General features: G+C 40.3%; 1 long non-coding RNA gene across 1 annotated transcript in view; it reads left to right on the forward strand.

The window, feature by feature from the left end:
* Positions 1 to 298: 298 nt before the first annotated feature.
* Positions 299 to 21,895, forward strand: part of LOC120323449 — a 45,276-nt gene continuing 23,679 nt past the window's right edge. Inside the window, exons 1-2 of the long non-coding RNA XR_005563896.1 lie at positions 299 to 385; positions 18,047 to 18,086. This is a non-coding gene — a long non-coding RNA (uncharacterized LOC120323449). The remainder of the gene's footprint in view (positions 386 to 18,046; positions 18,087 to 21,895) is intronic.

Here is a 21,895-nt window from a genome sequence, read left to right on the forward strand (position 1 = left end):
GTGTCCCAAATGACATCACCCTCCCACGCCCCCTTTTCCCTTGGCCCCAAGCGAGGCACAGGATGAGTCAAACCGAACCTTGTTCCACAGACGCCCCCGGGGAGGCGGTGGCGGCCCCCGGGACTACAAATCCCGTGATGCCCCGCGCGCGGAGGCGGCCCGGAGGACTACAAATCCCGTGATGCCCCGCGCGCGGAGGCGGCCCGGAGGACTACAAATCCCGTGGTGCCCCGCGCGCGGAGGGAGGTGGGGCCTGCCCCGCCTCGCGCCGCCGGTGCCTCCGCTCGGGGCCCGATTTAAATCCAGGCAGCGAAGGAAAATGGCGGCGCGGGGCTGAAGGTGGTGGGGACGGCGAGAGGGAGCCGGGCTTTGGCTCCTTTCCCAGGTGAGCGGGGCTTGGAGGGAGGCGGGGAGGGAGTAACGAGTGGAGGGAGGAGGGTTCTCGTTCGTGTTCCCCCCGCTCCTGGCGCCGGGGTGGCAGCGGGATGGCGGAGGGAGCGCTGCCCGCTGGCCGGGGAAGGGAGCGGCTCGGGGCTCGCCCTCGGGGGCGGCTCTTTGCTGCCTCTCGCCCCCCTCCTCCATACGGACGTGGCTCCCCGAGGGGAGCAGAGCGTAGATGGGCTGTGTGTGAGGTGTGTTCCCAGCGCTGGGGAGGAGGGGGTTCCCCGGGCGGTGCGTGGCCGCCTGTACCTCGTTCATTGTAACTTTGGCGCCGGCTGAGTTGGGAAGGGGCATTGCCGGGGCGGCGTCGGGGGACGGGGCTGTGGGGTGAGGGCTCCCCGTGCCGCCGTGTGATGCGGGTCTGAGCCCGGTGATTTTGGGTGGAGGTTCCTCTGGTGGCACTGGGAGACTGGAGGTCGCTGTGGGTTTGTCTTTGGAATCGTCTCGCCCGCGGTTTCCCAGCCCGAGCACAGGGATGTGTGGGTGAAGCGCTCGGGCTGGAATGGCCCCTCCGCCATCCATCGGGGTTTATCTGATGCCGAGACCTTGTTATCTCCCTCGGGTCATCCCGTAGCCTCGGTGAGTTTCAGAGGTGACTTCTTTTGTCTCCTTATCTCTGGTCATAAGGGAAGAGACGAGGAATACTGCAAATGAAAGGTTGATTTCCATGGCTCTTACCCATTTCTGCCTCGCAGCTCTAACGAAACTGTGTTATTGAGGGATGGAGATAAGATTTTTCTCTTTTTTTCCCCTCCCCCGCGCTCACATACCATTGTAGGTTTTAGTGACTCTGGAACATAAATGAGGTGAATACGAGTGGGGATGTTGTCTGAGGTTGACTTAATTCCCAGACTGGTTGTCTGAGGTTGACTTAATTCTTTGGTTCTAAAGTTGGTTCTGTTTGTGGTTTCTGCTCCTACCCTTAAGCACAGCCAACTTTGCTTTTGAAAGAGAAGCTTCTCAGTTTGCCAGCTCATATTCAGACAGCATCTCCTTCCTCTTTTAGATAAAAGTTAATAGAAAATACTGTGTTGGATTCTTATCTGGAATAACAGGACAAAACTACAGCAAATCTGGAAGTGTGAGGGTTGGTAATGTCTAGCTGTATGGTATCTATAACATAGTTAAAATGGACACTTACAGTAAGCTTAAAATTTTGTCATCACTGTTGTAAAAATGAGTATTTTCTCATAAAATATTTCCAACTTTACAATGTGCTGCTACACGAGACAAAGTTGTGTGTTCTAAGTATAAACACGAGATAGCTTCATAGAAACAAATACAGTCTGAGTGAAAGCCCAAGCATAAAGACTTGGGTTTAGAGGAAACAGAAAAAAAATTCGTGTTCTTTTGGTTTGAGGCTTTTTTTTTGTTTGTTTGCTGTGGTTTTGTTACCTTTTTTTTTTTTTAAAACTGGGTTGTGCATTATAACATACAGTAATTGTATTTACTGTATGGGTTGTTCAACTAACTGATGTTCAGAATTTCTTTCAACTCTGTTACTACTACTGTATTTTGGTTTTTTAACTAATACCAGTGGATTTGATGGATTTGCTGCTGTGATGTGAAGGCTGGGGGATAGGGGAAGTGATAGCAGACAGAAGAAGCCCAGTATTCAGCCTCACTTTAAGTACCTTTCCTAATTCCAGTGTGCTGTTTCCAGACTGATTTCATTTGGCATGTGAGTTTTGGGCTTGTTAGTGGCTTTGGGTTTCTTTTGACTCTTCCTTTGTAGCCCTTGTTCATCCTGGCTTTGGATTTATTAACTGGGAAATTTGCATTGTCTAGTTATCAATTTTTTTTCCATAGTATCACTGAGACAAAATGCAGAGTAGGAAGGAGAAGCAAATCTGTTTTACAATGGAGCCTTATCTTTTGATCGTTTTTTATTAATAATGGACAAGAAATCACAGTCAAAACCTTCAAGATTAATCTCTGTTACAGCTGCATAGAAAAAGAGGTGTGTGGTTTTATTTTTCAAGAACTCTGAGAAAGAAAAGGTGTCTTGATTATGTTTGTCTGCAAAATTAAGCCACTGGTAGCATGTAAAATGATATTGGACACTCCAGTCTGACGCTGGAGGTTGCTTCAACTCTGCATTTAAATGAGCCTCCCTCGAAGAGGTGATCTTGAATGACTGTGTGACACAGGATATTCTGCATTTTATGTGCACAGAAGCTTTTTGAGTATTTAGAAATATCTGAAATATTCCCCTGACTTGTTATTATAATTAAAGAAATGGAGGAGTGAGGGAGGGCAGGAATAGTATTCTTTATGCCAGGGGTATGAGAGGGTAGTGAAAAATATGGAATGTGAATCCTGGGGCAGCATGCCTGTGGGGGGTGTGTGTTTGTTTTACCCCCCCTCCTCCCCAGCTAGACCTATTGATGTCTCTAAATGCAGTGTATTAGGGAAGAGGCAGTTGGGAAAGAATTTACCTGCTGCTGATTTAAGTCTGCTATGAAATATGTTTCCACTCACTCTCATCTTTGTATGCTACATTTAGTTGGAAGAAGGTACATCAAGTTGATTTTTACCCCACATAAATGGGAGGTATACTTGAGATGGACCCTAATAATTTAATTGGTGACTTTTTTAATTGACAGTTATCAATAAAATGATTTTTTCGTAAAGTGGAACAAAATTACCTTGCCTTCCAACTTAATGCAATGAGGGATTCTTAGTCTTTTGTGTGCAGTGTGTGGCATTATTGGTGGTGAGGTTTTGTGGGTTTAGATGTAGATACACATTTTTCTTTTATGTTGTCCAGAGTCAGCCCTGTTTCTGACATTGTGAACAGGCAAGGAAAGGGTGGTTGCTTAAGAGACAGGAGAGGAAGAAGGTAAAGGGGCCACCATTGGTTTTACTGCTCATTTTGCTTATATGCTGGAAAGTCAGGTTTGTTACTGTTACCTTGGGACATGGTAAAAGTCATCTACTTCTGAGGTTGTGACTGCTTTTGCAACACTAGAACCCTGGAGGTGATAAGGTCAGATCTGCAGGTGCCTGTCTACCTTTGAGTAGACAGTATTCTGTCTACTTTGAGTATTCCCTGACTTTGTCTGCTGTATGTGTGGGGAGGGTTGCTGCTTGGTTTTTTGTTTGGTTGGTGGTGGGGCTTTTTTTTTTCTTTTTTTTTTACTTTGCTTTGCTTTTGGTGGTACACCCACGTGCCCCACCTTTGTCACTTTTATCCTTAAATGTGAGCCTGTTCAGGTCAAGCATTCTTTGTTAGATTATGGGTCATTGCCCTGTTGGAAACTTGGTTTTAAAGGGTTGTTTTCCATCAGGTTAAACTCATTTTTGATGATTAGAACATGGGTAGTGTCTTGACTTGAAGTCTAAAACTATCACAGGTGCATTTAATGGATGAGATTGTTCTAGAAATCTAAAACCACTGTAAAAGTTCTCCAGAAAACACTGTAATTGTTAGGTCAGGGGCAAACAGTTTTTCATCAGGTTGTTGCACATGTGGCCAAACTAGAGAGCAGTTTTGCCCTGACTTACCAGGTGCACCTGAAGGTGGGGGGTGAGGGAGAAGGGAGAGGCTGCAGAACAATCAAAGTGCTGGACTCCTGGCCAAAATGAGCAGCACCTGCAGCAGCCTTGGCTAACCCAGCCTGGGACATTCTGTCACAAAGACTGAACCCTTTACTGGCTCCTCTGTTTCTGTGCATGTTGAGATGTGTCAGAGCCATGGAATAAAATAATTCAGTATCACAGGTACACCCAGGAGGCCTTTTAGGAGTGTATTTTCAAGGCAGGTTTGCATGTGTGGAATATTCTGCATGTGTCTGGTGAGTTATGATGATTTCTCCTCTTATCTGCTGCGTGGAAGTGAGAACTTTTTCTGCTGTTCTAAAGACAAAAAATGCCATCAATATTATGTGTTTCTCTTGGGTAGTTGTGTTGTAGCCTAACACTTTGGGTTTTGGTGTGGTTCTATGGGTTTTTTTTCTTCCCTTGGCAATGGGAATAGAGCAAAAGGAAAAGGCAACATTGCCTCTTATCTCCCTGGTCAGGATACCATTAAATAAAGCTATTTAATGTGTGGATGAAACTTGCCCTTTGAATCTCCAAAGGGCTTCATGTGTTTTTCCCCATTAACTTTTAGGTGAGGTGGAATAGAATGTGATACCCTTTGTGGATCCAGTGGCTTTCCCTTAATGAAAACAAATGGTAATAATTAATCTTGCTGGAGTATTTTATCATTAGGCAGCACAAGCATGTCTTTGAACAACACTACAAATAGAAAAGAATTAAGAATGGATGGTGCCCCCTTCAGCAAATACAGTTAGTTCTTAAATTGTTTCTAATGGGAATCCTTTCTAATGGAGTCTTCAACCTGAGTGTTACTATAGGTAGAGATATGTGCCAAAGAGCAGTTAGTGAATGTGGGAAAGGAAACTAAAATTATTCTTGGGGAAGCTACCCAGGCTAGAAAAAAGCAAGCCAAAATCTGTTGTCCAGGGACTATTTGCCAGTTGTCTTTGCTGAAGGAAACAATTGGCAGAGGTGGGGTTTGTCTGCCACTTCCAGTGTACCAGTGTAGAATAAAGCAGATCAGTGTGTGTGTGTGTGTTCAAAACAAGTGTCTTAAGACTTTATTGAAGCTTACCTGATTAATTTAATTTTAAGCATTTCTTTCCAAATGCCAGTGTCTGTCTGGGTCATGTGCTCAACAGAACTGTAATGCAGTGCCTCTCTCTTCCTGATGCAACTCTAGCAAGACTGTTAATTCACATATTGCACTCTTTAGGAGGATCTTAGAACAGCCATTTATCTTTGTAGTTGGTCACAGGCTGGACAGGACTTCAGCTGTCACCATGCTGTGTCCAGGGCAGCATCTCTCCTCCTCTCACTGAACCAAGTCAGGCAGAGCTGTGATGGTATGATGTGGTGCTGCATTAAACTGAGGTTTTCTTGGAGGTAGGAGGAGAGATGTGCTAAATGTCCTTCCTGCTCTATACTCATTACCAGGTAGTTTGGAATTTTAAAGGAAAAATACCTCTGTATTCCAGGTCATATAGTATGCTTTTATACCCAATTTAAACACTAACAAATGCTTGTTGTCTTTGCCTAATGAAGAACAAGGGCAAGAGCTTTAATTGAAAGGATCTGTCATAATGCTTAATGGGAAACTCTTTCAAGTGATTATTAGTGTTTTTTTCTTCACACTGGCAGTTTTTATGTGAAATAAGTTGGCTGTACAATAACATTAACACAACAGTTCCAGGTAATGCATTAAAATACAAACCCTGCTGTCCCTTTTAGGCTTCTGTAATACTAAGTCCTGACACATCAAGCTCCTGAGGAAGAGTTGGTGAAGATTTAAAAGATAACCCATCCCATACCCCTCTCCTTGGTTCTTTGAAAGTCTTGTTTTTCTAGAAATCTCAGCTTTCATAACTGTTGTGACAAACTTGAGAATTCCTGCCTGTGAATATAACCTGCTGATAACTTTCCCTGGGTACAAGATGGTACGATATTGAAACCTGTTTGCAATGGGCTGCATGGTAAAATCCAGCAGACTGTTTCTTGTGCCATGGTTTTCTGAACTGCACAAAGTAGTATAAATATACATACTGGTTCCACAGGCACGATGCAAAGCTGGCTCGCAGCACCAGCCACTGTGAAATTATTGTTCTAGTTCTCTTATGTGCTGTTTTGGAGACTTGTTTCTTTTTACAAAAAGACATGAAAGAATAAGAGCATACCCTTGGAAGGAAATGTGAAGAATAGCTGGAGTGTTTCTGATACTTCCCTATGCCAAAGAGTGACTAAGCAATGGAAGCTTACAGCAGAGATTTGTGTTTGGGTTTTTTTTTTTTTTCCATTTTACTCATCTGAGAGCCTTTGAATTCTTGTTTTTCCAAGTCTTAAGCAGGCCTGTAACTACTCTGAGCTCTAGCTAGAGAACAAGATATGAAATGTAGCATAATAAGACTAAGCAGCTATTTCTGCCTTACCTTGGAAGCTTGAAGGAAACTATTTTACTATTTACTTTTTATCCAAATGCATGAAATGTAACTTGAAAAATCTCATGAGGACAAAAATCTCTGGTATACAATTAAGGTGCCTTCTTGACTTGCACAAACAATAGTTCATTTTCATTTAGACATCTTATTGTTGTTCTTAAAAGACAAAAACTTATTGCTGTGGGTCTAGAAAGGAACCTTTCTAGACTGCATAGGTTTAATGTTTTTTAGTTCCCATTGCTCAAATATTGATGAGCTGAGTCATTTACATCTAGACAATGGTATGAAGTCAAATCCTATTTCCAGTGTTGATTCAGCATGAAATATTTAGTTATAGAATCACTTATGAACCAACTTGTTCAAATTCCATCAAACAGCTTCTGGTCAACTTTTAGGATTTCCAGGATTGTTCATGTGTCTTTCAAATCACTTCTTAGTTACCATCAATCTGAGGAAATTGTTACTCTGGGAAGTGTTACAGCTGTGTGTGTGCATACAGTCAGGATGTGGAAATGCTGTATTGGTTTTTTGAAGCTTATGGAAGAAGTAGTAGTAAACGTTCAAAAATTAATTTCCCTTAAACAATGACTTTAAAAGTGTTTTCCATTCTTAGCAGCTTACATCTTAAGGAGATGACATGCAACAAAAATTTGCAACTTCTTCATTGCCAGTGACTTGGATAGAGTTTTCAGACCTCTTCTCCTATAACAACTTATTTCTATCCCCATAAAGGCTGGGCTAGAGAGGTTAGATGGAAATAGGGAATTATGACTTTTTTTTTTTTTTTTGCACTTCCCTTTGTGCTCTGTTCATCTTTGCTGCAGTGAACTAAAGCAGGCTTAGCAGCATCTTTTGTTGTATTATGCTCCTGGTTTTATCTTGTGTGTTCTATTGGTTTTACTTTCTGTTCTCTTGGTTTTATCTTTTTGATGTTCAGAGTGGAGATTCCTGGCTCAGTGGACAGCCCTCAGCACATGGGCTAACATTCTTAGGTAGTAATTGAGAGAAACTCCTCTTAATCAGAATTACAAGTATTTATCTAGTCACAGATTCATAGGCAGGTTCAGCATAGAAAGGCAACAAAAGCAGGAGTACTTTATCTGCAAACTGTTCACTTGAATAAAATGGAACAAACCCAGCACCTCCTGTTAACCTCGAATGCCCATTTGATCTCCCCATAAAAGGCAGGCAGTTCTTCTGATCAGTGCACAGAAAACTGAACAAATAAAACACCTCCACTGGGTGAAGAAGCTTTCAAAGGCTCCTGTGTTACACTTGTCAGGTTTGTGTTGGAGCTCCTCATCCTTTGGTGCTGTGTGTTCGAGGCTCATCAGTCAGGCTGGGAGAGGGACAGATCCAGTGCTGCCAAACTTGCCAGGCTTGAACTGGCTGGGTTAGAGACCACAGGCAGGTAACAGGGACGAGGAGTGGGATTCAGTGCCATGGAAAAGGAGTGCAAATTTGAGGAAATGGGAGGAGAGCCGTCACTTGAGAGGAACAGAATTGTCATCCACTGTAAGTTTTGTTCAAATGAACAGCAGCAAAGTAGCTTTATCCTCAGCTGCTTCATCTTCTCTTGCCCATCTGTCTGAACCTCAAGTGACCTCTACCAGATTAACACACAGGATGATAATATTTCAGATTGGCCAAGCAATGCTTTTGGTCCATGAGCAAAGGTTTTTTCCTTCCCCCTCATCCTAGTTCTGCTTTATATCAATGAAATTTTTGCCTTAAACTAAGGAGTCTGTCTAGGCAGAAGTAGAAGGTTGTTTGAGCAGTACATTTGAGAAAGCTTTTTAAAAATCTTTTAAAAGCAGTGGAAATTTCCAGGCTTCACAAAAGAAAAAGAAAAAAAAAAAGATTTTAGGTTCTGGTCTAATAACTGCTTTGCAAGAAGAGAAATATGAAAAGGAACCGCAGACATTCTGGATGTCAGCCTGCAAAATTTTCCACTATTTCCTTTAATAACATGCAGGCATGCTTATATTGCTGGAATTTCAGTTAGAAGTCCTGTTCTGACTGAGACTTCGAGCTATTTGGTGAGCAAATGCTTGCTGAAAATCAACTATTGATTATATTCATCTTGTCTCCAGTTTCCTGGTTTACAGTTTGTGTTAACTGTTCCTATTGCTATGTGATCACTCCTGGGTGACAATCCATATTTTCATCCTTCTGATAGTAATTCCAGGCCAACCTTTCCAACAAAGACTGTTTGCTGCTAAACTAGAAATTTTAATTGTTGTGTCTTTATATGTAAGGGAAGAAAGACATTAGGAAACACACCCTGTTCTAATAGTATTCTTTTGTAAAAACAGTTAACTTTAAAGCCTATGTAATGGTTATTTTAAAAATCATTGTATCTTCAGATCCAATGGTGAAAATCAAACTGAATGGTCTACAGGTTCAACCTCATTTGTCTACCTTGAAGCTCTTTTCTGTGTAAGTTCTTTTTGTTTACTAAAAAGCTCCCTGACCTTTCAGAGATCTAAAGAACTCTGTACTTGGAACATGTCCTGTCTTTCTGTCACTACAAATATTTATTATTAACTTGGGCTGTTTTGGGTTAGGGCCTAAAGAATCCTTCATATATTGGGTTGAGATTTTTATTTTTCTGGAATGCTGGGGTAGGAGCTAAGGGAGTGTGTTGTGCAAAAAGCAAGCAACATCACAACTAATCGTCATCTTTCTGGTATTAACTGCAAATATGAATCCAGAACCCTTTAAATGCATTTTCATGGAATGCTGTCTGTCTGAGGCAGCACAGTCCACTCCCACAGTTCTCGAGCCAAGTCAGAGCTGTTGTGCTTCCCTTCTGTTCCCTCTCTCACTCTGCAGTCAGCAAACAGGTTTAAATGCAAAATCATCCATTGCCTCCCTCCTGCCAGCAATGAAACCTGGACCCCAAAATCAAACTCCACCCCCCAGACAGCCCCTGGCTGTCAGCTTGCTCCTGGTTGCACAAACAGCAGTAGTAGTGCAAGGAAATGGGTGGGGTGGGACTGGAGCAGCCAGAGTGGAAACAAAATGGAACTGGATGGAGTTCCTGTCAGATTCTCTTTTTGAAACAAATGTGTTACAGAAGAGAGGCTCAGATGGTCCCTGGGGGTTGGACAAATTCAGCCCCCTCTACCCACCTGGAGGAGGAAGAGTTGGATGAGATACTCCTGATGTGTTGTTACTGGTAGCCCCTTACCTTTTGTATCTGCATTAAAAACATAATGTTACTGAAGTCAGGAGGGATTGAGTTGATATATTGTGTGCTGTTCTGAAAACTGAGGTTGAGCAACGTGAAAACATTTAATGTGTATTTTTTTTTCCTACTGTAGCACAAATGTACTGCTAAGCAGAATAACGTGCTGAAAAGGATAAGTACTGCAATCATTTTATTTTGGAGTAGAATCAATCTATTGAATGCATCACTTCTGTAAAGATTCAGATCACCAATCCCATGCTGTTGGGGTTAGGGGGAAGGATTTTTAACAGGACTGTAGAATACAAATATATTGGCTTTTGTTATGAAAAAGTTCTTATTGCTTTTCTCCTATGGTGTTGTGATCAGTGGTGGTAAGAAACTTCCTGGTTTCTAGGTTGAGGTTGAGGACTAAGAATAGTCAAGATCTTTAATAGCTATGGTAAGTGTTGAACCTGCAGAGCAGATTGACATAGTTGCCAGCACTGATAGACTCAGGGCTTAATATTCTAGTGTTACTTAAATTCTAGTTTTCACTTCCACAAGATCAAGGTTAAACTTTTTTGTCTGGAAAGATTTTTTTTTTTTTATATGGAGAAAAACAAAAGGGGAGGGAAGGACGGTACAGAATGTATTTTGTGTACAGCTATTGTCTTACTATTACACCGAGAGTGCTTTTCATGTCTAGGTCTAGATAGTTTCCAAATTAACCTGTGCAGCTCGGCCAAAATAAACAACTACATGCACAGCTGAAGACAAATCATTGTAGTTTGTTTATTGTAGGGAAGGTATTGCTAAATATTCTATGTTTATATGAACACTTGTAGAAAAAGAATCTCTGAGTGCCAGTAACACAGATTTATAGGACACAGGGCAGTTTGGAATATAGCCATCTTACCTGGAATTTCACAGGTGATGGAAGTGGGAAGAGTGACACATAACAGTAATGGATTTGTTGATAATTGTGCTATAAGGCAGTTGCAAAAAATAATTTGATTTCTAGGGGTGAGGGGGAGCTGGTTTGTCTGCTTAATATTGTCTGTGAAGTTTTTTTGTGTTTTCCATCTCCCTTTATGTTGCAGTTATGGATGCAGGAGCTCCCCAGTCAGTTTGCAGGGCAGGTACTTGATTGAGTTAACTGTGGACCAGACTCTTTAGACTGGAGTGTCCAAAAACCTTGTTTTAAGTGGATGACTTGTAAATGGAATTAATTCTTAGCTGACACACAGGTTTCACTGGTATGGAAGTTGAACAAATGTTTTCTGTTATGATAGGGCAAACCCTTGAAGTGAGCTGACTTCAGCAGAGGCAGAACAGTCCTAGCACTTGTTTCTGATTCGAATCCACAACTGTTTTACCTATAATAGGATCTCTTGAACATGAACAAACTGTGAAATGTATGTGATTGGCCTTTTCTGCTAGTTTGAGGGTCTTGAAACTGCAGTTTAGTTTCAAAGTAAACTTTAGTATGTGACTGCTAGTTGCTATAATGAACTGTATAAATCTGTTCATTAATCTTTTGTCTTTAAACAGAAATAGTTCTACTTAATGTTTCTGTTCCCTAGCACTCTTCAATTCTGTTTCATTTTTATTGACATTTCAATAATGAGTCACCTTTTTCATCCTCTTTCAGAGCTCACAAGAACTAGTAGGACACTATGTAGAGAGAAACCCTTTAAGGCAACACTATTCCTCAGTGCCAAGTTGGTTTGAAAGTTCTTTCAAGGTGATGAAGTTGCACATGCGAGACTGGGAATATTCTGGCATGCAAAAATAATCCATTGTGCTTGCATTTTGCATGAAGGTTGACAGAGCAGGGTTCCAGAACCTTCATCTGTATTAGAGAATCTGGAAGAAGATAACTAAGGAAATAAGTTCAAGTGCTGTTGCAGGGTTTCCTCAGTAGGCTCACTTCCTTGGCTGAGGACTCTTCTCTGCAGCAACACACTGAGTACCTCTAACTTTCAGTAGTACATTATTTTAGGGTGCTTTATTTCACACTATGTGGACTCGTGTGTATATATAGCCTCAGTCACTTGATATCATACACAGTGTCTACCACAGCACAAGATTTTTTTAAATAATTCTAAAAAAAAAAAAAAAATCCATTAACTTCCTCCTTTATCACTGAGCCACTGATAGGGAGTAGATGTACTTATTATGGATCTGTTGCACCAGATTGGCGGTGTCAGCTGAGGATGTACCACATTTGTGGTGGTGTTACTATGGCAACTGCCTTCTAAGAGCTGTCTCAAGGTCACTCATCAGTTGTAGCCTGGAGTGTTTGCTGCTTAAGCAAAATATCTACACCAAACAATTCCGGAAACGATCACCCTGCTTTGAAAAAGCAACAATAGGGATGCAGAACAGTGTTTTTATTTTTGAGTCAAGGGAAAGGAGATTCTCTTTAATTATCCTCTGTAATCATCCATTAGATATTTGAAGACTCTTAGGAACATTGAGGTCTCTGTTTTAGTTCTGATGTAAGTCGGAAGTAATTTAGTCTCAATGACGTGAAAATTGGCATATTTAAAAGCAAAACAAAATATAGAACCCTTAGAAACTGAAGAACTTGATATTGGTGGCCAAGCCAGAAGTTTTGGTGCAAAAATGACTGTTTGTGGTGGTGAAAATTCAGGCAAGATGGTGAAAACCTACATTGCATTGAGAATTCAGACCTTCATATACTTAAGGGCTTTTTTTTATGAGACATGCAGATGCATTCTGGCATCTAAATCCTTGTGTGTGTAGTCAGAGAATGTCAAATCCACTGAGCAGCATTTTCACTCTGATGCACAGTGAGTCACAGCAAGGCTAGAGAAGGGGTGGCTCGTGGAGTTGCTCTTGTGTGTGAGGTTACAAGAGATTCTATTACACTGCATCCATAAGGCTGAACCCACTGGACTAAAACTTGGTTAGAATGACATTCAACAGTTACCTGACTGGTAAAAAGCCCCCGTGTTTTATGTGGCACTTTGTTTAGTTTTCCTTTTTGGATGTAAGCTCACCTTTCTTCTTTCTTGTTCCACCATTTCATGGACTAAAATAACAGTAGGAGAGCAGCAGAAGCAGCCATTAGGTTCAGCAGTTGATATTATGGCTGACTACTTCTCAATTTCTTTTAGAAAAAGTGGTAAGTTCTTATTTTGAGAACTTAATGTATTCAGACAGCAATTTAATCCCTCCTTTTGCTTTCTAGGCTAGGAGCTAGAAGTTTTTCTTGCTTCCTCTCAAATACGTGTATTAATTGGTCTTCTCTCCCATCTGTTGTTTTTTTTAACTTCTCTTTAGTTTGTAGGTTTGGAGATTATTATTTCCCAAGTGCATGTCTTTTATATCTCCACAAGTAGTTGTCCAAAGAGCCCAGGGAGCTCCATTCTTGGAGTACTGCTAGTACTACACAAAGGTGAGAGATGAGCTGATGTTTTTGTTTCTAGATTAACAGGATATACCTAAATGTAAGGAGTGAATGAAAACATGAGAGAAGGATATCAGGTTAGTAATCCAGTCATCTTTCAGTATAACAAGCCTAGACCTTAGGTAAGAAGGCGGAATCAAGTTTTACATTTAAACTGTTGGTAAAAGGGAGTTAAGACAAATCTCTGCTTTATTAAGGGTGATCTGTAAGAGGCATTAGTGATAAATGTGTCATTCTCACTAAAGTGAGCAGTCAATTCAAATTTTAACACACATTATGAGCGTGCTGTGTATCCACATAACAAGAGAAGAACAATTGTCATCAGTGTCACTTAACAAAGATGTTTGCAGGGCATTTCCATGGGATGTGATGTAGTGGCACATAAAAACACTGCCTTGTCTACAAAAAAAGTCCTACACAGGCAACTACAAATTGCACGTGGTGAAGTATTTCCTGAAAGATGATTTAAGCCCCAGAGCTGGTAGCTTCATTATTTCCTAGAGCTGTGGTTATAGTCTGAGGTACAGGCTGATCACCCCAAGCTCTCTGTGCAGTCCCCCCCAGCATTGCTGCCTTGAACTGGGCTGGGAGCCTGTGCTGCCTTCCAGGCTAACTTCATCAGATGGTAAAGGAAGTTCTCACTGAATGTGACATCTTTGCTACACTGCAGGTAAAAGGTAACTTCAAAGCTACCTAAGGCACGTTCATGCAAATTTTATTAAAATAACTCCTTGTAGAGCAGATGTTATTATCTGCTTAACCACAAAATCAGATTTGTATTTCACTTTATGTGCACTCAATATGGTTTTCTGAGAGCAAACAGGCTAGACTTGTGGGTCAGCCTTACACCTGTGTTTTTCGGGTATTTTACAGTATATTACTTAAGAACTGTCCAAGAGTTCATGAGAGAAACAGTCTGATATTCCCCAGCTGTTACAGATTTCTTGAGGATGCTGCTAGTTGATATCTTTTAACAAGAGCAGGTCAGCTAAGATCCTTGACAGTGGCAGTGTTTTATTCCAACATATATGCACTGGCTATAGCCAAAATAGACTCAAGCTTAGGTACACTAATTGCCTTAGCAACTTGAAAGGTTATTTTTTCTTTGCAGTAGCAAGGCTGGTTCCACTTTCTAATGTAATATTTTGAACAAAAGGTTGGATACTTTTGTGTAGTCATATTTGCTGCCCTGAAAGTTTTGAGTCTTGATATTTAGTAATTCTAATTCAGTCTGGTCTTGTTTTTGTTTTTTTTCTGAAATAGTAAACTTGCAAAACTCTCAGGCTTGTCTTCCTCCCCAAATAGAGTTAGCAAGGCACTTCACCGCAGATTGATTCATTTAGAAAATATTTTCATGTACTGTTATTGTTAAAAACAAACAAACAAAAAAAGGCCTGTACGTGAAACGGAATGTTTCTCTTCTAGACTTACACTGGCTCCATAGCATCAACAATGGAAAAAAATAAGTAACTAGCAGTCCTCCAGAGACTTTAGCTCTATCAGCCGGGGCTGTTGGTTAGTGTAAAACAAAAACAAAACCCCACCCACAAAAGCAAACAGCTGAAAAGGGGCTTAACTTGCCTAATTTATTAAGGTAGCATTTTTGGTGTATTCATGCTAAATTAAAGGTCTCACCTCTGAGGCAGGGATTTCAGAAACTGCTCTGACTTTTCTCTGGATGCTTACATAGGAAGTCCCTGGTGCACTTCAGTATTACTTCCAAGAATCTGAGGCAGAGTGGAGCAGAACTAAACACTTCCTTAAGTTCTAATTCAAGACTCGCCACCACCCCAGAATCCCAGAGTGGTTCAGGTTGGAAGGGACCACCCTGGGGCATCTGGACCAAGCTCCCTGCTCAAGCAGGGTCATCCTAAACCACATGGCACAGGATGGTGTCCAGGCACTTCTTGAATATCTCTGCAGTGAGGGAGATAATCAGTTAGTTTACAACCGGTATTTCATAGCTGGAGGAATTTCCATAAAGATTTGCTAAATGAGACAATGTGGTAGACGTGTTTTGCAGAACAGATGAAGCAGCTTTTAACACTGAAACTTTGTTAACTCTTATGAAAGGATACAGCTTGTTAGGTACAGCTCAGCCAAAATAACAAGTTTTCCAGGAAAGTTGTATCACTGGTATCTTTTTTTTGAAGCAAGTCTGGAAAAAGCCTAAGGTATAAAGGTTTTTACCCACATTTCCAATCAACTTAAGTGTCTTCATTGGCAGCTATCTTAGTAGTTCTTTCCTCATTCTAAGTGCAAGAGGAATTTCTCAACAAAGGCTGCTGGAACTTGGCATTATCTTGAATCTGCTTCACTCCACAAAGTCCCAGATTGTATCTCTAGAGAAACAGAAGGACAAAGCACAGATCAAGAGTCAGATAAAAGAAAGAACATTAAGTTGCTTTCATAGTTTTAGATAAGCAGAAAACAGAGCTTCTAGAATTAAGATATTTTGGTGATTTTCCACTTGGGATAATTTATCTTGGGTTTGGTGCCATATATCCAGATGTAACTAAATTGGCTCCAGGCAAAGTTTACCACAACACTTTTCTATTGCTCTGGGTAAAAAGCTATTACTGTCATCTTGGAAACATTAAGTTCTGTATTACTGATGTCAGAATTGGCAGAAGTTAGTTTAATCCTCTCAGAGAAATTAAGTTATTGCCTACATGCAACAAAATGACACGGAGAGGGCCACTAATTCACTGGTTTGCTAGCAGTCAGCTGAAAAGGTTTCAGGATCTCCACAGTATCCAAATGTCCTGATGTCTGCTAGTGCTAAGGCTGTCTCTAGAAAAAACAGGTAGTTCTTATCCCCGAGACTTCTTGCAAGAGTTCTGGCCTCCAAACCGGACTGTCCCGGGATGAGGGTGCTCACACATCCAGGAGTGCTCAAACCCAGTTGGTTTTCTCTTACAGACTGGCAGATGCTCGTGCCTCTTGCCTGTTTACAGCCCCCTTGGAGGGCAGCAGTACTGGGACACTTTCAAAGGCATTGTCTTTTAGTTCCCTATTCATGTAAACTCTGCTCTCCCAGTAAGTCAGTCATGGGATTGTCGGCTCCATCTTGTGCAGTGCTTTAAGATGTATCTTCAGCCAGCTCTTAAAGCAGTATCCCAAATATCACCATTGAAAAAAGACATGCTAAAGGAATTGTTGCATTAGTGTCAAACTACAGGGATGTGAAGGTTGTTCCTCTGTGAGCTGGAGCAGAATGGGAGTCCAGAATGGTTTTTTTAATTTTGGAATGAAACAAGCTTATGAAGTACACCGTGACTATGAAGAAATAGTAAGCAATTAATTACTACTTTCTAAAGCAACCTGTAAACCTTAATTTGGTATACTGGGACAATGGGAAATTGCATTAGTTGGCTGGGTCTCAGAAACTTTATTGGAATTATTTGTTGGGCTAGAATTTTTTTTGAAATATATAAATAAATTTCTATACCGGAATAACTTCCTAGCTGCTCCTAACCCTTTCTCACATATTAAGTTACTGCTAATGAGAAGGCTAATGACTGAAGATAAAAATAGAGCATGTTGAACTTGGCATGAACCTTAATATCTTTTCCAGCTTCTATGAGGATTGTGTTGTGAATTGTGTATTGTTTAGTTGCTTTCTCGCTGATTAAAAGTACTGAAATAAAGCGTGTTGTGAAATAAAGTTGCTGCCCTTGCTTTGTTTACATTTTGGATGTTTATCCAAATGTTACTTTACCAATGTGATGCGAAGTTAAAGCTTGGAGATGGGATTTCTAAGTCTTTGTAAGACTTGTTTTTCCTGAAGGCAAAAGATGTTGCTGAAGATATAAGACAACTCAAATGTATTTATTGTCAAAGCCTCAAACAAACTCATTTTGTTTACTTGGGCTTTGGATAAAGCCAGGGTGGCATATCAGATATTTCACTATAGAGTTTGTTACTGGGGCCTTACAGAAGTTCTTTGAGCTTGGTCTTGCATATCTCTTTATCCTGCTTATTGGAAATTCTTTTATTGACTTAAGTGCTAAGTTTGCTAAATACTTCATAGAAATAAGATTGATCTTGACTGAAACAACTCTGCAAAGCATAATGCATGAAGATTTGGTACACTCTTAAAGAGAAAACTAATACTTCTTGTTCTGGGAGCAGGTCCTAACATGTCTTGATTACCTCTGATATTTTGTTCATGTCCTCTAGAAATGTAGATTTGGTAGCTAATAATTACACTGAGAGTGGTCATTGAAGAAGCAACTGGTGATTTAAGAGAACTTTCTGTTCAGGGTGAGTGGCTCTATGTATCCCTAGCACTTGATTTAGGAGATCTGTCCTTTTTTCAGTGATGCTTTTGTCTTTATCCTGGTGTTTTACTTAGGGGAGAAGAGGGCACTCTGTAACCAATATCGTTGTCCAGCTCTCTTCCACTCAGTAAAATAAAAAGTAAATCTGAATTAAATCTTCTGGCAAAATAACAGACCAGTGCTAAGTAATGTTGTGCAAAGAAAAATTAGAAAACTGAAGATACCACATCATTATACAGTCATGTTATGCCTTCCTCTTGAAGATAAGTATTTCTGGTATGTGCAGTATCAAAAAGAGTATAATGGGCTTCATGTTTCTCTGTATTTTTAATGAGAAACAGAATTTCCAGCAGTGCTCTCTCATCTTTTTTTTTTCTTCTTTTTTTGGCCTGACAGTACAAGGCGGATCTTTACAAAACCACAAGTGTCATGGAAAATCAACAGGAAGAAAGTGTTTTCCTCTGCAGTCATTTCGTGCATTCTCCTTATTATCAGATGGCAGGGTTAAAAATAAAAAACTGACACTTTCACAGAGCGTGGAGCTTAACTACAGAACTGAGGGCCACACAATATTGCAGCAGTATCCATTTTCATGGGTTCAAAAGGGAAAAACTTACATGGAAGAGAAATCCAGCCACTAGGAAACTCATTCCTTTTGGACCAGGAAATTCCTGAACTGTAGATTGTGAAGTTTGACAGTGTGCTAAAATACATTCATATGCTTTTTTCTTCCTAGGCATTCCTATGGGCTTCTGTTGGAGAGAACACTGTGCTAGGTAAGTCTCCTGTCAGGACTGCTTTGTTTCCTCTGGATCCATTCTCGTAAACCCTTGATGTTTAGGGGGTTAGGAAAAGGGAGAAAAATAATTTCAATTAGCTTAGAAAAATAAAGGTATTTTCTTATGCTCTATACTAATATGGTATGTAGTTTGCTCTCTTCCACCTCCCTTAAACTTGAGGGAATGCATGGTAGGACCTGACCTTGATATGTGTCATGGTATCTAATGCTGTCAGGCTTTTGGGGAATACTTGGACCATTAAAAGATGTTCCTCTAAAAGTCATGGGATGGAGTGGTAGCATCCTTCTGTGTTTATATCTGCCTTTGTTTTTTTCATTCTCTCTACCACTGATACCAGAGTTTTCTTTTTCCTGAAGTCAGTGATGATGTGAATGCTTTGCTCAGAACGGTTCTTCTGAAGGAATGGTGATGAAGTCTGGTTTCCTGGCTCCAGCTGTTCTGGGCCCTGTGCAGATACAATGCTGTTCACTGATGGGTATTGTTTGTTTGAGGGTCTGTCATAACTTCTAGGGTAACCAATTTAGCCTCAAGTAGATTGATATGTCAGCCTCTGTACCTGTTGCTGGAGTGCAGCAAAACTGGAAACCTGTCTGGACATTCCATTCAGTGGGATTTTGTTCTCAAGAAAGGAATATTCTTTTACAAACTCCTTCAGAATAACCTGAATTCAGATCAACCTCTATGCTCTTCAGTTTAGCAGGTGCCCTGAAATAGAATTCAGATGAGCTGGCTTGGTTAGAATAAGGTAAGGTTAAAGCAAACTGAAGAAAATGAAAGGAGACAGTGGAAGAAAACCCTTTGGAGAATGATCTCTTCAAAGGACAGAGAAGACTGTCTTTTGTTTCCAATAGCTGTGCTCATTAAAACACTGCAGTTCCTAAGCCATGATCTGCAGACAGATGACACACTGAGGTAAATAGTGTGTGGTGGACAGAAGGGATAAATAACTTCTGCTCTTGACTGGATGGAGACACTTGTCTGAGCATATTGTCTGTCATAAACCTACCTCCAATGGGAAAAAAACTGAGTCACAGCATTTGTATTCTGTAGGGGGATTAATGATATCAGACTTACCTTTTGTAAGCTTTTTCTTGTGTTCCCCCCCCCATGGTGTGCCATGATTATCCTGTTATTGTTTGTACACCATTATTTGTAGTCATCATCTATATGAGAATCTAACTGAGCTGAAAGCTCAGGTGCAGGTAAGGTTTTGTAGCTTTTTGAACTTCCAGTGGACTGTTAAGTACACTAAAAATTCTTACTGGACTTTGAAAAGAAAAGCCATACCATGCCTAGAGACAAGTATTAGTAGCTCTTCTCCTAATAATTTTGGCAGGGCTCAAGAATATAAAATTCTGACTGTGTTGTGCCTCAGCATAACTTCCCACAGTGCTGAGGTGTGATGTGCTGTGGGAGAAGGTCATTCCCTGGACAAATGCTGGGTGGCATTTACTGGTAAGAAAACACACTGCACCAATGACCCTCTATTGCTGATCTTGTCCAGCTGTATGACATAAATGCATGACTGGTGCTTATCAGTTAATTACTGTGTTGGATTTGCTTATCAGATGCAAATATGACAACTTCCCAGTGCAGAAGTGTGGTTGAATACTAACTTTAAAGCTTAGCATCAAGCTAAACTGAATTAAACTGCAGAATGTCCTGGAAGTCCAGCAAAACAGAATTGTTTAAATCATGGTGGATGCATCTTGGATGTCTCATTGGCAGACAAATGCTCAAATAATGGCTCCCCAGCTCAGGGTTTTATTGAATGTAAGATACAATTCAGTTGGTCTACTCTTGTATGGGAACTACAGATAAAATGCATGTAAGAAAGTAATAAGAATAAAAAAAAAAATCAACAGCTCTGTCCTGGCATTTCCACCAGTACACTATGTAAAAATGCATAAAATTTGCTTCCTGATGATGTGAAACTACCCAACTGCTTAGCCATTCATCTACAAACAAGGAAGTGACTGGACCTGAAACAAAACATTACCAATGGTTTTGGCACTCGAAGGGGAAGGATATGATCCCTTCTGGTTTTGGCAGTCTTTGACCTCTTGTACTGACTTCTAGAATGGCTGCAAATCTTCCTAAAAGTACTTGGAATATCTATGCTAATGTTGGTAGTGTCATTTTGGGAAGTTCTGCAGATAAACATTAGTGTTTGAGAAGTGCCATTTGTATAAAAACTTTCGTGAGTAAAACTGATTTTCTGCCTGCTGCAGGAATCCAAGGGAGCTTACTGTGAGATTTGTTGAAAAATGACTTTTTAATGAAAGAGAAGATACTGCTTCTTTAATAGGACATTAGAAAAACTAGAAGCATAAAGTTTTAAGCAGTGGAAATTCCTTGTAAAGAACAGAAAAGTTTTTGAGCAAAAAAAAGAAAAATCCAGAGGGCACTGACAGCCTTATTCAAAAGCATGCTGGTTTTTTCTCATAAATGGGGACAAAAAAGATCCTGGGTGGTAGGAATTAATGTTGTGCTCAAGAATACCTATTTTTTTGTCCAGTAATGATGGGAGTGTTAATGGATGTATGCAAAATCTAAAGAGTACATGAGATTAACAAAACATACCCGCTTAAATCACAACCAAAAAGAATGTGGTAATACATCTTAATTTTAAGACAAAGTAGGATCAACTGTGAGGTGCTCTCTTGTCTTAGTGGCCCATTGTTATAATGGTACCAGTTTATCACTGGGCTGCAGTTCATAATTCTCTGATGACTGTGTTTTACTGGAAGTCATAGAGAAATTACACATCAATGGAAACACTGTGAGCAAAGTTAGTGCTGGTTGATTGAGGTTTTGTTCAGTCAAGTTTTGAAGGTATTTTAGGATAGAGATTCCATAGGCTGTCTGGAAGTGGATCCTCTGTTCACTTTCTACTTAAAACCTGAATTTTAACTTATTGCAGGCAGTAGAATTTGCCTATTGCCCTTTTGTTGTAGGGCTCGGAGGAGACTCTGGGACTCTCCAGTCTATAATATCTCTTTAGGTGGGATTTTTCTGTTTTGTGTAGCATTGAACAAAGATACCAACCTTTGGGTTTTTTTTTTTTTTATTCCTCCATTTTGCTTCATTTTACAATAATTGACCCCTTAGATGTAAGATTTCATTCAACCAGTGATGTGCAAAATACTGTTCCAGCTTTAGTTTGCACAGTAAAGTTTAGCAGATGCTCTGTGTTACAACCATTGGTACCCAGTGAAAGGGCAGTGTTTGAAATATAACCAGACCAGCTGACTGTGCTGTGGAGAGATGAATTAATGGAACTGGGGATTACAAAAAGTTTGAATGGCAAGCATTTTTGTTGAGCTAAATGAGCACCTCTTGCAGCCAAATGAGGTGTACCTGCATACACTCAAACTTAATCAGATTTTAATTACAGCATTAAGCTAGAAACATATTTCCATATTTCAAGGTCAGATTTCGTTTTAGAAATGTCACCTTTGTATTAAGCAGCTGTATTTATTCCTTACAGTTAAATAAATTATATATAAGCACTAATATTATGCGTGGAAAACTTAAACTATTTTGATTTCCTTTCTTCAGTGCCTTTTTTGTTTTTAATCTCTGATCTTGTACTCTCAAATCTGAGAGTCTAGTGATGCCAGACTCCTAAACTTCATTAACAGGCCTTTAATTATTATGAGATCATAGGATGCCAAGATTAATTTTAAAAGCAAAGAGGATGTGTGTTTTTTCAATAAACTTAAAAAATAATCTATTTTAGTAGCCTGATGAAAAATGAGACTAAGTAGGATTCTCAAAAACAT

This window comes from Pipra filicauda, unplaced genomic scaffold (assembly GCF_003945595.2).
Source record: "Pipra filicauda isolate LSUMZ 115617 unplaced genomic scaffold, ASM394559v2 scaffold265_size1292809_pilon, whole genome shotgun sequence".
Lineage (NCBI taxonomy): Eukaryota > Metazoa > Chordata > Aves > Passeriformes > Pipridae > Pipra > Pipra filicauda.